The following is a 13,312-nucleotide window of genomic DNA, read 5'->3' on the forward strand; positions in this document are numbered from 1 at the left end:
GCGAGGACAGAGAAATCTGTGACCCTCGGGGCACAGTATGAAACACTGGCGGGCTTGCCCCCCAGTGAGAAGGATTATCGCGTGCTCGTGACGGACGAGACGATGGTGGCCTGCAAATTGATCTTTCCGAACCAAACACTGAACCTAAAGAGGCCCCGGGGGCCGCCTCTAGCTCGGGAAACCAGGCCTATCAACATGGAGGAGGTCGCGGAAGATGAAGACGAGGAGGACAAGGGCGACGAAGTTCCGCTCGTGAGGAGCAGGAAGAGGACTTTGGAGGTCGCCCAGAGGACGGGCGAGGAGAGGATCCAATCCGGAGCAGCCGCGGGTCCTTCTGGCCAAGGTAACCCTTACTTGTTTAGGAGTCTAGATAGGGCCGTTGTGGACCCCCGGCTGGCTAGGTTCAATCCTAGGCAGCTCGTCCATCATCACAGGAGCAATCCGGACCTGAACACACTTCTGCTTCATTGTGTCGATCGGCTCGTGTTGGATCACCAAGAGAGCCGACCTAGGGGTACCGTAGTAGTAGATAATACCCTAGCCTTTAGGTCGATCTTTTTCCAGTAGTATGGGACAAACCTACGCACATGGCCCTCACTCCAGAGGGGTATCTATGCTCCGGGGCTTAGGCAGTATGTAGGAGAATCTAGTCCTGAATCGGACTCAGAGCCAGAGCTTGCGCCAGCTCGGGAAATAATCGTCTTAGGCTCTTCCAGCTCGGGGGGTAGGGTTCCCTTAGTATTCGTATACTTTTTTAGCTTTAACCTTCTGTCTTTATCTCTGTATGATTGCTAACTTGTAATAACCATGTTTTTTGTTTTACAGAAGAGATGTCTCAGCCCGAGGATAGCTTGCGGGGCGTAGTCTTCGGGGGAACCCCTCAGCCGGGACAAGACAGAAAAGGCTCCGGGGTTCCAAGAGCATTGCTGGGGTCTCCACCAAATCTCCGGCAAAGGAGAAGGAGAAAACCCCGTCAGCCCAGGTCGCGGGGGCGATCCTTCCTGCTGCCGAAGCAGGACAAATGCCTCCACCGCCTCAGCGAGCTCTGGCCGCTACTCAGGTCGGAGGATCGGAGCTCGGGACCCCGGCCGTGGTGGCCTCCGATGTGCGCATCCCAGTAAACCCTCAGGACCTGAAGAAGATCCCAGAGGCCTTCCGGGGGACAGTGTACGAATCGGCAAACTACGCCGTTAGCCATATCTATAAGTTCACCGAGAAGGAACTCCGGACTATTGAGTCAATGAGCCCGGTTGACGTTATGGACTCTTCAATGAGCATGACCCTAACGGTAAGCTGCCCTATTCTTTTAAAGCTTTTACCATTACACTCTGCCTTATTTTTCCTCTGAGCCAATTTATCTTTCATTCCTCACAGGGTGTCGTCGCCCTTCACCGGAGCATCATCAGGGCCAGGACTCAGCTCGATGACATGAGGACCGAGCACCAGGCCACCCTTCAGGAGGTTAAGGCGACTAAGGATGCCCTGGAGACCTCGAAGGTCGAGTTGGAGAAGACCCAGGTCGACTTGGAGAAGACCCGCTTGAAGGTCCAGGAGCTCAAGACCTCCCTTGCTACCTCGCAGGCAGACCTCGAGGCAGCGAAGACTGAGATCCAGGCCGCCCAGACCGCCCTGGAGGACGAACGGACCACCTCGGAGCAGTCCATGCAGGATCTGTTCTATCACTGTTGGGTCCACAATCCGGAGGCTGACTTTTCTTTCATGCCACCGAGTCTCTGGGCGAGCTTGCTAGTGAAGTTCCAAGCTCGCTTCAACAAAGAGGCGCCGCCTTCGGAGACTGGGGAAGCCTCTGGTGCGGCGGAGCAGGGTGAAACGACGACCTCCAAAGGGCCGACTGACGGAGCTTAGGGCGCTTTTTCTCTCTCTCTTTTTTTTTTTTTTGCCTTTGAATATTTTGAAGTATTTTATGTAACCTTTGCATGAGGTGTTTTCACCTCGAGACAATTTGCCTTGCACCTTTAACTTATATTTTTTTCATGTTTTTGGCTACAATATATATATATCTTTTTGATAAACTTAGTTCGTGTTAACCGCTATTTATATCTCGAGGTCTTTGAAAAGAACAACGATAAATAGATAATCAACTTCTAAGTTTTATGACCCAGTTAAAACCAGGAACTTATTTAGAAAACTTAGTTCGTGTTAACTTTTATCCGTATCTCGAGCTCTTTAAGAAGAACAATGATCAACGGATTTAAATCAACTTCTAAGTTTTTATGACCCGGTTAAAACCAGGAACTTATTTAGAAGACTTAGTCCGTGTTAACTTTTATCCGTATCTCGAGCTCTTTAAGAAGAACACGATCAACGGATTTAAATCAACTTCTAAGTTTTTATGACCCGGTTAAAACCAGGAGCTTATTTAAAAAACTTAGTCCGTGTTAACTTTTATCCGTATCTCGAGCTCTTTAAGAAGAACAACGATCAACAGATTTAAATCAACTTCTAAGTTTTTATGACCTGGTTAAAACCAGCAGCTTATTTAGAAAACTTAGTCCGTGTTAACTTTTATCCGTATCTCGAGCTCTTTAAGAAGAACAACGATTAACGAATTTAAATCAACTTCTAAGTTTTTATGACCCGGTTAAAACCAGGAACTTATTTAGAAGACTTAGTCCGTGTTAACTTTTATCCGTATCTCGAGCTCTTTAAGAAGAACACGATCAACGGATTTAAATCAACTTCTAAGTTTTTATGACCCGGTTAAAACCAGGAGCTTATTTAAAAAACTTAGTCCGTGTTAACTTTTATCCGTATCTCGAGCTCTTTAAGAAGAACAACGATCAACAGATTTAAATCAACTTCTAAGTTTTTATGACCTGGTTAAAACCAGCAGCTTATTTAGAAAACTTAGTCCGTGTTAACTTTTATCCGTATCTCGAGCTCTTTAAGAAGAACAACGATTAACGAATTTAAATCAACTTCTAAGTTTTTATGACCCGGTTAAAACCAGGAGCTTATTTAGAAAACTTAGTCCGTGTTAACTTTTATCCGTATCTCGAGCTCTTTAAGAAGAACAACGATCAACGAATTTTAATCAACTTCTAAGTTTTTATGACCCGGTTAAAACTAGGATAGGACTTAGTTAGTGTTAACCCTTATCCATATCTCGCATTTTTAAGAAAACCACGATCAATCGATAAGAATCAACATCTAAGTCGTTAAGGAGACCTGGTTATATCCAGGTACCATATGCCCCCCCCCCCCCCCCCCCCCCCCCCAAGTAACTGGGAAAGGGTCTTTCGTGGTTACTTTTAAGATTACAATTGCAAATATGCGTAAAAAGCTGATTTTTATTAATACACAAAAGGTGGCCTTCCAGGCCTTACAAGTGGATCATTGATAATATCTCTTTAAGTGGATGGCGTTCCAAGTCCGTGGGACCGCCCTTCCATCAAGTCGAGCTAGCTTATACGTTCCCTCCTTGATGACTTCGATGACCTGGTATGGAACTTCCCAGTTTGGTCCCAAAACCCCATCTTTGGGATCTTTCCCGGCTAGGAAAACTCTCCTTAGGACCAAGTCGCCAACGCTAAAGGCGCGTTTTTTGACTTTAGAGTTGAAGTAGCGAGTGATCTTCTGCTGATAATGGGTGAGCTGGAGTTGCGAATCCCCCTACTTTTCCTTAACCAGATCGAGGGAATGGCATAAGAGCTCGAGGTTTCGATCTTGGTCGTAAGATTGGACTCTATGCGAAAGAACCTTTATCTCCACGGGGAGGACTGCCTCACTCCCAAAAGTTAAAGAAAAAGGAGTATGACTCGTAGGAGTCCGATGCGAGGTCCGGTACGCCCATAGGACCTGGGGGAGCTGTTCTGGCCAGACCCCCTTTGCTTCGTCTAATCTTTTCTTGAGGCTCGCCTTTAGAGTCTTGTTGACAGCCTCGACCTGGCCGTCAGCCTGAGGATAGGCTACAGAGGAGAAAATTTTCACAATCCCATGCCTGTCATAGAACTCCGTGAACAGGTCGCTGTCGAACTGAGTGCCGTTATCGGAGACGATCTTCTTGGGCAGGCCGAAGCGACATATGATGTTTTTAGTCACGAAGTCAAGCACCTTTTTAGACGTGATCGTTGCCAATGGCTCAGCCTCGGCCCACTTAGTGAAGTAGTCGATGGCTACCACGGCGTAACGGACTCCGCCCTTTCCGGTAGGCAGGGCGCCTACTAAGTTTATCCCCCAAACGGCGAACGACCAAGGGGCCGAGATCATTTTCAGCTCGACTGGAGGAGCTCGGGCAACTGCAGCGAATCGCTGGCACTTGTCGCAGCTCTTTACGTATGAAATCGAGTCTTTGGACAGAGTCGGCCAATAATAACCTTGCCTGAGAACCTTTAAGGCCAAGCTTTGCCCCCCAGTGTGGCCTCCGCAGAATCCTTCGTGAATTTCCTGCAGGATGGCCTTCGCTTCACTTGGAAGAACGCACCGGAGGAGAGGTAAAGAGTGCCCACATGGGTACAACACTCCATCGACTATATTATATCTCAGAGCTTGATATAGGACTCGCCGCGCGTCGGTACGTCCCTCAGGCAGCTTGCCCTCTGCGAGATATTCAAGAATGGGGGTTATCCAGGTTGGCCTGGCGTCGATCATCTCGACCTCTGCCCGATATTCTTCTATACTTGGTTTTTCCAAGAATTCTATTGGCACCAACCCCAGGGTCTCTGTCTCTCCCGAGGTGGCGAGCTTGGCAAGAGCATCTGCATTGGCGTTCTGCTCTCGAGGTATCTATTCGATCGATCCTCGATCAAATGCGGACAACTCGGCTTTTACCTTCGCCAGATAGGCGGCCATCTTGGGTCCTCGTGCCTGATATTCGCTCAAGACCTGGTTAACCACGAGCTGGGAGTCACTGAAGCACTGGACGGAGCTCTCCTTTAACTCCCTGGCTATCCTTAGGCCGGCCAGCAAAGCTTCGTATTCCGCCTCGTTGTTGGAGGCCTTGAACCCGAACCTTAGCGCCGAGTGGAACCTATGTCCCTCGGGGGATATCAGAATTATTCCGGCCCCGGAGCCATTTTCGTTGGATGAACCATCTACAAAGATTTTCCACAACGATTGGGGCGAGGTGAGCTGAGATTAGTACTCCGCTGGATTCTCCTGGAATCCCGTGCATTCTGCCACAAAGTCGGCCAAGGCCTGACTTTTTATGGCAGTTCGTGGAGTATAGAAAATCTCGAACTGACTGAGTTCGACCGCCCACTTTAACAAACGTCCCGATGCTTCAGGCTTTTGCAAAACCTGCCTTAGAGGTTGATCGATCATGACGTGTACCGAGTGAGATTGGAAGTACGGCCTGAGCTTTCGCGAGGCCGTGATTAGGCAGAACGCCAATTTTTCCATCAGCGGGTATCGTGATTCTGCCCCGAGGAGTCTCTTGCTGATGTAATAGACTGGCTTCTGAACTTGGTCCTCTTCTCGTACTAGTACGGCGCTAGCCGCGTCCTCAGTGACGGCCAGGTAGAGGAAAAGAGGCTCTCCTGCCTTGGGCTTGGATAGCACGGGCGGTTCAGCCAGATGTGCCTTCAGGTCAAGGAATGCGCTTTCGCATTCTACTGTCCATTCAAACTTCTTGTTTCCCCGAAGCAGGTTGTAGAAGGGCAAACACTTATCGGTTGACTTGGAAATAAACCGGTTTAGTGCGGCCACCCTCCCTGTCAAGCCCTGGACATCTTTCCGCGACCTAGGCGAAGGAAGCTCGAGCAGTGACCTGATCTTGTCGGGGTTTGCTTCGATTCCTCGGGTATTAACTATGAACCCCAGGAATTTCCCGGATGCGACACCAAAAGTACACTTATGGGGATTGAGCCTCATGCCATATTCTCGTAGTATTTTAAAACATTCTTCCAGGTCAGAAACATGGTTGTCGGCAGTCTTTGACTTGACGAGCATGTCATCAACATAGACTTCCATGTTTTTTCCGATCTGGTCCGCGAACATTCTGTTTACTAGCCTTTGGTAGGTAGCTCCGGCGTTCTTCAGACCGAACGGCATGACCTTGTAGCAATAGACATTAGTCGGGGTCATGAAGCTAGTGTGTTCCTGGTCCGCTGGATTCATCGCGATCTGATTGTAGCCTGCAACGCGTCCATGAAGGACATGAGCTCGTGTCCCGCCGTGGCATCCACCAGCTGATCGATCCTTGGCAGTGGAAAACAATCCTTGGGGCAGGCTTTATTCAGATCGGAGAAGTCAATGCAGGTCCGCCATTTCCCGTTGGGCTTTGGAACTAGAACGGGGTTGGCGACCCAAATAGGAAATTTGGCTTCACAGATAAAGCCACATTTTTTGAGTTGGGTCACTTCTTCTTCTTGGGCTTCAGCTCGGGTTGTTCCTAGACGTCTTTGCTTCTGAGACTTGGCAGGAACGCTTTTGTCCAGATGGAGCGTGTGCATGATGACACTCGGGCTAATCCCTACCATGTCCTCGTGCGACCATGCGAATATATCTAAATTAGCCCTAAGAAACGTAATCAGCTCCGTCTTCCTCTTGCTACAGAGGTTTTTCCCGAGCTTGACCATCCGTGATGGATTTTGTGGGTCAAGGTTCACTTCCTCGAGCTCCTCAATAGTCTGGAGCTCGGACCTATCTTCGCCTATTCGGGGGTCAATGTCCTCACTAAGGGCGACACTTTCCCCTTTGGCGTTTTGAGGTTTTTCAATCTCAGGAGCCGCCAAGGGTTCCTGGGATTCCTCTTCACTCAGAATGGCCATAGCCAGCTGCCCGGGTTTAGATTTTCCCTTCATGGAAATGTTGTAGCATTCCCTGGCAGCGAGCTGATCGCCCTTGATGGTGCAGATTCCTGTTGAAGTAGGTAATTTCATGGAGAGGTGTCGAATGGAAGTGATAGCCTCGAAAGCTATGAGCGTAGGTCGACCCAAAATGGCGTTGTAGGCCGCGGAGCAGTCAATGACCACGAACTCGAGTAGTTTAGAGACTGTCCGAGACTCTTCTCCTAGGGTGATTACCAGCTTGATCGTCCCTATCGCTGCCGATCCTTCTCCCGAAAAACCATACAGCATCATGGAGGTTGCCTTTAGATCGACGGCAGTCAAACCCATCTTCTCTAAGGTGGATTAGAATAAAAGGTTCACCGAACTCCCGTTGTCTATCAGCACCCTTCTTACTTTCCGGTTGGCGAGCTGGACTGCTACAACCAAGGGATCATTGTGAGGGAACTGGACATGGCCTGCATCTTCCTCCGTAAAAGTGATCGGTTGTTTCTCTAATCGTTGCTGTTTCGACTGACGCTGCTCCGGGGCGAACTCCACTCCGTTGTGAGCTTTTAGTTCATTCACGTATCTCTTCTGGGCGCCTCTGCTCGTGCCAGCCATGTGCGGACCTCCAGAGATGGTGGATATCTCTCTTCCGACCACGGGAGGAGGGACGTCCTGATCTATTCGAGTCCCGGGCTGACTGGCTGGGGCGTCTGGAGCAGGCCGACTCGCCGGGACCCTGTTCTGTGAGTATTGAGCCAAGGGGCCTGCTCGGATGAGAGTCTCTATCTCATCTTTGAGATGCCTGCAATCATCGGTATTGTGTCCGACGTCATTATGAAAACGACAAAATTTGGAAGTGTCTTTCTTTCCCTTGTGGTGTTTCAATGGTTCCGGCCTCTTCTAGGGGACCCGAGTAGAGTTGGCCAGGAAGATACTTTCCCTGGACTGGGTGAGTTCGGTATATGTCGTGAACACAGGCTTGAACTTGTCTACAGACTTATTCTTCTTTTGGCCGTGTTGATTGTTTTCGCCATTTCCCTTTCTTTTGCCTCCACCCGGCTGGCTGTTCTGTATGACGTCTGGGGTCGCTGCCATGACCTCCGTCCCTACTCCGGCGGGCTGCTCGGGAACCTGGCTGGTTCCTGCGGCTGAGGCTTCTGCTTCTTCCAAGTTTATCCATTCTTGGGCTCTGTTAAGGAATTCGTTAACCGAGCTGGCTCCCTTCCTCTGTATATCCTTCCATAGGTCTCCTCCGACAAGGATTCCGGTTCTCATGGCCATGAGCTTGGAGCTATCATCCGCGTCCCTAGCTCGGGCAGCGAAGTTTGCGAATCTGCTCAGGTAGGCCTTTAGCGTCTCGCCGGGCTGCTATCTCACATTGGCCAGGGAGTCGGCCTGGACACGGGCGGCCTGGGAGGCGCGGAATGCCCTTTTGAAGTCAGCTGAGAAGGAGCTGATTGACTGTCTTTTACTTTGCTTGAACCACTGTCTAGCAGGTCCGGTCAGTGTGGAGGGGAAGATCAAGCATCTCAGCTCTGGGCCAATATTATGGGCCATCATTAGGGTGTTGAACATCCCTAAATGGTCCGACGGATCTCCATCCCCGTTGAACTTCGACAAGTGAGGCATACGGAAGCCAGATGGGTATGCCGTTGCTGCTATGTTGGGGGCGAAGAGTTCCATCTCGTCTCCCGAATCATATTCGTCTTTTTCTTTTTCTGACAGGAGCTTCCTCATCAGTTCCTCCATCTGAGTTAGGCGCTCGAGGGTTTGGTCCTGAGATCCTTGGTTATTCCGGGGCTGCTCAACAGCTCCGGATCCATTGTACATATTAGGTGGGTTGTTGCCCCTCCTATCCTGAGATAGGTTGTTTGGGACATTCCCTCCGTTACGTACTTTGGATTGGGCCCCCCTCGAGCGAGCCTGACTACCATCTCTAGCCCGATCTTCTCTATGGGAGTTGAGGCGGTCTCGAAGGTCGCCTCCCTGGGTGGTCTGGTGACTTTGTGCCGAACTTAGTCGCCGACGCAGGTCTCCTCCAGAGAGATCACTCCGGCGACTGCCGGTCCAATGACTCCTGCTGGATAGGCTTGGAGTCCGTCTTTGGTGGCGAGGACCTGAGCTTTCTTCTGGCGCCCTGCTACGCCGGGAAGGTCCCGCTGATGGTGGGTTTCTCCTACTACTCCCGTAAGCTGGGATGTCTCGGACGGTCCGAGGAGGAGACAGATATCTGATTGGAGAAGGAGGATGCCTGACTGGGGAGGCGATCCTAGTTCCGTCTGGATGGATCAAATTTGGTGGGGGCCTTTCGGTCCTGCCAACTTGCTGGTCCCGCGCCGGGCGATCTGGACAAGGCGCAGGACGGTCTTCGGGGACGGGCTGACGTCACGGGCCCTCCCCGGATCTCCTTCGGGAATTTCCTCGGGCTCTCCTGGGCGTCCTCGAGGACGGCTGAGAGCTAGGAGTTGATGTCCTAACCGAACGACTGTATTGCTGTTGTCCGGGTCTAGGCATTTCCCCGAAGTTTGCTTCTCGATGATGCGATGAAGGGTTGGAGTTGGCTGCTGGAAGTCTATCCGAACGGCTATGCCTGGACCGATTACCCCGGCGAGACTTAGGAGCCTCACCTTGCCTCTCTCCAACGTTAACGTTGGTTGTGAGAGGGGGCAGTCGGGCCAGGATATCCTGGATCTGTTGACTAGCAGTTGCTAACTGGCTCCTCAGCTGAGCGTTCTCCATCTCCACCGCAGTATAATAACACGGGTTCAGATTAGGTGGCCAGGGCGCCGAACTACCAGTATCGTCTTGGCCCGCCGGCTGCTTTCCTGGCCGCTGCTGGACATCAGGAATTTGTTCATCAGGGATGGCGGTATGATGAGCCTCCTGCCCATCATGTTGTTCTGTCTCGTTGCCATGCCTGGATCGAGTAGTCACCATAGTTGGATGTTTGTAGCAGCACTAGTCGAACTTGCTCTCAATGAAAGCACCAAACTGTTGACGCGGTTCTTCGCCAACAGGTAATTAAGAGAAAGAGAGGAAGGGATTAGTGCCGAATGTAGAACCGTAATAGATATAAGATCTTAGCGAATGAAATGGGTGACTCAAGACACGTTTTTAAGTGGTTCAAATGTTAAAATCCTTCTACTCCACTAGTCAATATTATTGATATATTCTGGATATTTGGTTACAAAGTATATCTCTCCAGAGACTATTGTTTTTCCAACCTTATCAACTCCCAGGGTCTCCATATTTATAGGAGAAGGCACCTGGAAGTTGGTAAGGAGGTCATCCCGTGACCTTCTTATTTGTCATATTAACTCTGTGACATTCATGATTAATTCCTAAACCTGACACATAAGTATGGTCAAATCGATAGGTAAGGAGATAATGGGCCGCACGGCCCAACCCAGCCGTGGGTGTCTGAACACGCACGTTCCTGCAGCGTGTCCGAGAAGTCAGGGAGATATCGGACACGTGATGTCAGATATATGCACGTTTATCTTGCATGTGTTGACTTTACAAGGGGTCATGGTCTCCATATCTAGCTCGTGCCACGAGCTGTGCATCTGACCCGACCTTCGGCCTTCCGATTCCTTGCTCCAGTCTTGGGAGTCTTGGCGAGTCCTTGAGGATTCCTTGAGCTAAGGGGGGTATGACCTCAAGACAGGAGCTCCAACCTGGGGGATGCTTATGGACTAACCATGATTAGTCCGAAGCTCGGCTTGCTAATCAGCCCGTGGGAAAATCAGGGCGTACAGATAGGCTTGGATATAGTTTTCTTTTTGGAACTGGAAAACTCACTTTGTATCGTGACTCTCTTTTGGTTGGAAATGGAACTTTATGTGGAAATTTATATAAACTTGATTTGCATGATGTTGCTTCTGTTTCTTCTACTTCTTGTCTTAATGCTGTTGTAGGCTCTAAATGTGCAAGATTAGATTTGAAATCTTCTATGTTGTGGCACAAACGTTTTGGCCATATCTCTAAAGATAGAATGCAAAGGTTGGTGAGAGATGGGGTTCTTCAAGATCTAGATTTTTCAGATTTTACTGCCTGTGTTGATTGTATTAAAGGAAAGTTAACGGCCAAGGTTAGAAAAAATAAAACAGATAGGTGCACACGATTGTTGGAATTGATCCATACTGATATTTGTGGGCCTTTTGTTCCGCCTGCTATGGGTGGTTATAAATACTTTATCACCTTCATTGATGACTTTTCTCGGTATGGCCATGTTGAGCTCATTCGTGAAAAATCTGAATCTTTAGATGCGTTTAAGATTTTCAGGACGAAAGTTGAGCTTCAAAAGGGGAAGAAGATCAAGGCAGTTAATTTTGATAGAGGTGGAGAGTATTATGGACGTTATGATGAAAGTGGAAGGAACCCCGGGCCTTTCGCTAGGTACTTACAGGAATGTGGCATTGATGCAAGATATACAATGCCAGGAACACCTCAACAGAATGGAATTGCTGAAAGGAGAAATCGCACTCTTCTTGACATGGTGCGATGTATGTTGATTCATTCTAGTTTGCCAGAGTTTTTATGGGGTGAGGCATTAAAGACTGCAGCTTATATCTTGAATCAAGTGCCCAACAAGTCTGTCCCAAAGACGCCTTATGAGCTATGGTCAAGTAAGAAACCAAGCTTGCATCATTTTCATGTTTGGGGTTGCAAAGCAGAAGTGAGGCCCTATAATCCACAGTCTAAGAAACTTGATCCGAAGACCATTAGTGGTTATTTTGTGGGCTACACCATTGGATCAAGGGGTTCCAGATTTTATTGCCTATCTCACACCACCAGGGTTATAGAATCAGATAGGGCTGTCTATTTTGAGGATGAATTTGGTTCAAGTCAAGGGTCAAGAGAAATTGTTTTCAGGGAAGAACGCATTTTTGTCCCTGTACCTGTCGCTTCTGCTCCTATTGATGACCCTTTGATTGAACAGATTCCGGTAGAAACTCATGATGAACCTCAAAATCAAGAACATGGTGAAAATCTTGATATTGGGGATGATGAAGCTATGGTGAGAAGATCACAGAGAACCTGCAGGTTTGCTATTCCTAATGACTACCTTGTCTATTTACAGGAACATGAGTTTGATGTGGGAGACACTTTTGAGCCAGTTACCTATCAAGAAGCTATGAATAGTCCTCAATCTGTGTTGTGGATGGATGCAATGAAAGATGAGTTGAATTCTATCTCACAAAATGAAGTTTGGGAGTTGGTTGAATTACCCAAAGGTTGCAGACCCATTGGATGCAAATGGGTGTATAAGATCAAACGTGACTCGAATGGGCAAGTGGAAAGGTATAAGGCTAGGCTTGTGGCTAAAGGCTATAGCCAGAGAGAAGGTGTTGATTTCAAAGAAACCTTTTCACCTGTTTCCACCAAAGATTCGTTGCGAATCATTATGGCTATAGTTGCTCATTTTGATCTAGAACTCAATCAAATAGATGTGAGGACTACCTTCTTGAATGGAGATTTATTTGAAGATGTTTACATGACTCAACCTATTGGTTTTGAGAAGTCTGGCAAAGAACACATGGTTTGCAAGCTCAAAAAGTCTATCTATGGGCTTAAACAAGCATCAAGGCAGTGGTATCTCAAGTTTGATATGATTGTCATTGCAAATGGCTTCAAGGAGAATGTTGTAGATCAATGTATATACATGAAGGTCAGTGAGAGCAGTTTTATTTTTCTAGTATTGTATGTTGACGACATCCTGCTAGCATCTAATAATTCTGATTTGTTGTCTGAGACAAAACAACTTTTGTTTATTCATTTTGATATGAATGATCTTGGTGAGGTTTCCTATGTGCTTGGGATTCAGATTCTTCGGGATAGGGCTAATGGTATTCTTCGTTTGTCTCAGAAGACTTACATTGATCGGATCTTGAAAAGATTCAATATGCATGCATGTTCTCCTGGGAAGGCACCGATAGTGAAGGGTGATAAGTTCTCAAAGGCCCAATGTCCACAAAATGATAAAGAGAGAGATGAAATGAAAGTCATTCCTTATGCGTCATTGGTTGGTAGCTTGATGTATGCTTAAGTATGCACACGCCCTGATATTGCTTTTGTTATCGGCGTGTTGGGTAGATACTTGAGTGATCTTGGTCTTAGCCATTGGAAAGCGGCTAAGAAAGTCATGAGGTATCTTCAGGGTACAAAGGATCATATGTTGACTTACCGGCGAGCTGACACTCTTGATATAGTTGGGTTCAGTGACGCCGATTATGCAGGATGCGTGGATGATAAAAAGTCCACTTCAGGCTACATTTATATGATGGCTGGAGGAGCTGTTTCATGGAAAAGTGTCAAGCAGACACTCACAGCTTCTTCTACGATGGAGGCAGAGTATATGGCGTGTTATGAGGCTACTTGTCAAGCAATATGGCTGTGGAATTTCATTTCAGCATTGAGTGTTGTAGACTCTATTTCGAGGCCGCTCAAATTGTATTGTGGCAACTCCGCAGCAGTAGCTTTCTCTAAGAACACTAGGAGTACTTCTCGCTCAAAGCATATTGATATAAAGTACTATTTTGTTAAAGAGAAAGTCGCTGAGTCCCTCATTTCTA

The sequence above is a fragment of the Humulus lupulus genome, chromosome 3 (genome assembly GCF_963169125.1).
Source record: "Humulus lupulus chromosome 3, drHumLupu1.1, whole genome shotgun sequence".
In the NCBI taxonomy this organism is placed as follows: Eukaryota; Viridiplantae; Streptophyta; class Magnoliopsida; order Rosales; family Cannabaceae; genus Humulus; species Humulus lupulus.